At 33.5% G+C, this 4597-nt stretch overlaps 1 gene segment (V, D, J or C); it reads right to left on the bottom strand.

Annotated features, from left to right (window-relative positions):
- Positions 1–3615: 3615 nt before the first annotated feature.
- On the bottom strand, positions 3616–4096 carry LOC308432406 (immunoglobulin kappa variable 1-33-like). The segment is given in 2 exons: positions 4048–4096; positions 3616–3917 (listed from the first exon to the last, which is right to left on the bottom strand).
- Positions 4097–4597: the final 501 nt, after the last annotated feature.

Below are 4597 nucleotides of genomic sequence, written 5' to 3'. Positions count from 1 at the left end.
CATGAATTTATAAATGGAGAAGTGCCTACTCTATGTCTTACAAGTTCCAGATTTAATCTTCAGAGATCGCAAATTGCTCAAAATTGCTTTAAAAATGTACTTATATAATTAATGTAAGTAACCTGAGATCAAGATTAAAAACCACAATGAATATTCTATTACAGATTTTCATCTTTCTGCTTATCACATCCCAGGTACGTTAGGGCAGAGAAAATGAGTTCAAGATTCAAAATCCCTTTTCCTTGGGAAGTACATGAATAAGATAAAATACTTTTAGTTTTGTTTCTTCTCAATAATGGATAGTATCAAGTTATATTTGCATCTCTATATTATTGTAGTGTTACCCAATTAAATGTTTAAATTGATTCTCAATTGATGCAATTCCTAAACTATTCAAGAAAATTGATATCATATATTTTCATCATTGGAAGCACAGCCATGTTTTTGATCAAGGACCTTTTTTAGAGGATATTTAGATGTTTTTCAAATTTTTTGTCCTCTTTTTACTAAAAAATCCCAACTGATGTCACAATTTGGCAAACAAAAATATCTTTTGGAAGAATGGGTAAAACATTGGGTATAAATTTGGGACAACCTAGACTCTCAGTTCTGCTTTTCTGGGTGGTTTGTTATGACATGTATTACTGTGAAAGTAGATTATCATATTTTAGACAGTAATAACTTGTAATATCTTCAGACTCCAGGTTGCTGATTGTGAAGGAATGATTGCCACTGAACCTCAATGGGATGACAGACTGTAGTTTATATTCATATGAGCAGGCTAGGAACTTTCTCAGATTTGTGTTGATACCAAGCTATATACCAGTTAATGTCTTGAGTTGCCCAGAATGTGATAGTAACTTTGTCTCTCAAACATGCAGACAGGGAATATGGAGATTGTGTCATCTGGATGTTACACCGAGTACCTTAATTTAAAACAACATATATATATATATATATATATATATATATATATATATATATATATATATATATATATACTTACAAATTAATTTTGTTCAAAGAGGATTTTCCAGAAATTCCTGATAACATGCTTATTTTAGCAAATATTCAATGTTATATTCCTTACCATGGAGCAAGAACAACAGGAGCCCCAGTATGTGAATGGAGGTCCTCATTTCCATGTTGTCTCCTGACAAAGAATAGCTATTTTACAGTGTATGATCAGTTTATTAAATATCTGGGGCAAAGGATATGATCTCAACACATGCAAATCAGCTACATCTGGACAGGGCTTGGCACAGCTGCAGGGTAGGCTTATTTTAATAACTCTACAAAAGCACTATGACCTCTGATGTCTTGCATCAGATTAGCACAGGGCAGATTTTTCTCCAATGAAAGTGCTCATCTTTGAAGGCCCAACAATTGGTTTTTAAAATACCAATTTCATGCTTTTTAAAGAATTCTCCCCTGTTCAATACATCATTCTATTGCTATATTTTGTATATTCTAGGGAGATTCATGTTTTGTATGTTCACAGAAAGTTCATGAAGAATTTAATGGTTAACCATAGATATCACTGAGATCAGAATACATCATTGTTCATGAGTATTCCTAGTTCTCTCTGTATTTATCAAAATTAGAATAGACATATACTGGAAGCATCTGTTCTAAGGAATGACAAGATTGTGCATCACGAATCCATTCCATGCACTGTCCAATTTATTTTAATTTATGATTCTTTGATTACCAAAACAAACTTCTGTTTGATTCTCTTCTTTAAATCTAATCAGAAAAACAATAAAATCTTTCATTTTATGTGCACAAGTCATTGCCTCTTTATATATGTGTGCACATTATAGATGCATTTATTACTAAGGAGACCAGAATAGGATGTTACAGTTACAGATAATTGAGATCTGCATGTGTTTTCTGGGATCCTATCTCAGATCCTCTGCCATAATAACAAGTATTCTGAACTGTTAAGTGGTCTCAACAGCACAGAAATTTTTTCATCTGTCTCATATTATCACTTTATCAGACAAACAATATAATGTGTGTTATATACATACTGCCTAATCTTCATGTTATATTTCCAACTATTGTTCTTTCTCTTTCCTTTTGGTAAAAAAATTCCTTTAGGTAGTAGAGATTTAAAAGTATTTCACTATAAATATAGACTATATATTTTCAAATCCACTAAGTTTCCAAAAGCTTCATATATCACCAGCACCAAAGTTCTCTTGAGTTCAAGAGATATAATTGCTGATTAATGGCAATTGCAATTAGGTTGTTGTAAAGCAAAAAGTAGTACACAGGAAATATAGAAACTCTATAAGTGAAGGGACAGACAATCTTAGGAAGACAGTATGTTCATGCATGTTAGTAGAGGTAGGATGAGATGGATATGAATTTAATCATGAGACTGTACATGAGGATATGACAACAAGTGAGAGAATCAACTCTGTATGAGACAAAGGTCAGTTAGGACAAGGAGTACCACATAAAAATGTTTAGAGAAGATGGTGGACAGAGAAGAGTTATGAAGATAGAACACTAAATAGACATGTCCACAAGGAGAGCTAAATATAAGTGTTGTTAAAAACCAAACACAGACACATACAAACACACACATAGACACACACACACACACACACACACACACACACACACACACACATTCATAAGGGAAACATAAGTGGTGTTTGAAGAACACCATCCATTAATGAACGAAGTTCACCAGTTACATGTAGATACCAAGTAGTTAAAGCAATTATTCATTGAAGTTAAGCAAGCCCTGTACTCCTGTAATTCAATTTAAAAGTATAATTTAAACCCATTTTATATTTATGTAGAAGCATGAAAACAGGTCTCTGTCTATGGGTAAATAAGTAAGGACCATAATTTCCATCATCAACAAAAAATTACACTCAGTTCTCTAAATCACTCACTGCCAGTAAATTTATAAAAAAGAAAATGATATATTAGATAGTAAAATTAAAAAAACAAAAGAAAGGGGCCATTAATGTAAAATGCAGTGTAAAAATGTTTGAATGGCATTCCCTGAATGGGTCAATAATGTTCCTCTCTTAAGAAGAGGTTTATTAAACAATTTTCCCACTATTTTATAATGTAGAAAATCTCCCTTTAAATAGTTTATTTACTACAGTAGTTATAGGTCTCTCTCTCTCTCTCTCTCTCTCTCTCTCTCTCTCTCTCTCTCTCTCTCTCTCTCTCTCTCTCTGTCTCTCTCTCTGTGTGTGTGTGTGTGTGTGTGTGTGTATGTGTGTGTGTATACATGTGTTCTGTGTGCATGTGTATGTGCTTAGATACGTGTGCACACAAAGCTTCACTATAATCATATTTCTCTCAATTGATGCAGTTTTTAAACTATTCAAGAAGTGATTTTATACATTTTGATCATTAGAAGCATAGCCATCAGTTTGATCCAGTGATTTTTTTAAAAGGATAGATATTTTGATTTTTTTTCATATTTTTCCTCTTTTTAATAAAAAAACCAAACTTGTCACAACTTGGCAAACAAAAAACAAACAAACAAATACATTAGCAGAATGTGTAAGACTTATTGGAAGAATTTGGGACAACCTAGACTCTTACTTCTGCTTCTCTGGGTGGTTTATGTTATGACTTGTATCACTGTGGAAGATTCTCATACTGTAGACAGTAATAACTTGCAATATCTTCAGACTCCAGGCGGCTGATTGTGAAGGAATAATCTCTCCCAGAGCCACTGCCACTGAACCTTGATGGGATGCCTGACTGTAGTTCAGATGTGTAATTTATGAGCAGCCTAGGAGATTTCCCAGGCTTGTGTTGGTACCAAGCTATATGCTTTTCAATGTCTTGACTGGCCTGGCAAGTGATAGTAACTTGATCTCCCAAAGATGCAGACAGTGAAGATGGAGACTGTGTCATTTGGATGTCACACTGAGTACCTAAGTTTTTATAAAAAATGTGAATATAAATAATTACAAAATTAATTATATTCAAAGATGATTTTCCTGAAGGACCAGAAATTCCTGTTCACATAATAATTTAGCAAATACTCAGTGTTATACTCCTTACCATGGAGCAAGAACAACAGGAGCCCCAGTCGCTGAACGAAGGCCTTCATTTCTATGCTGTCTCCTGACCAAGAGCAGCTATTTTACAGTGTATAATCAGTTTATTATAAATCTCTGGGGCAATAGAATATGGTCACAGCACATGCAAATCAGCTGCATCTGGACAGGGATTGGCGCAGCTGCAGGATGGGCCTATTTTAGTAACTCTACAAGAGCACTATGACCTCTGATGTCGTATATCAGACTCCCACAAGGCAGATTTTTCTCCAATGAAGGTGCTCATCTTTGAAGGCCCAATGATTGGTCTTTAAAATACCAATTTCATGCTTTTTAAAAAATTCACATATGATCAGTACATCATTCTATTGCTATATTTTCTATATGGTAGAGAATTTCAAGTTTTGAATGTTCACAGAAAGTTAAAAAAAGGTTATTAATGATTACCTATAGATATCACTGATATCAGAATATGTTCTTGCTTATGATTATTCCTACTTTTTCTGGATTTATCAAAATTAGACAAATACTTGGAAACATCTTTTTTTTTTCCT

This window comes from Micromys minutus (genome assembly GCF_963924665.1).
Source record: "Micromys minutus genome assembly, chromosome: 18".
Taxonomy (NCBI): Eukaryota; Metazoa; Chordata; class Mammalia; order Rodentia; family Muridae; genus Micromys; species Micromys minutus.
Note: the sequence above shows the minus strand (reverse complement) of the source record. Positions and strands in the feature narration are given on the sequence as shown.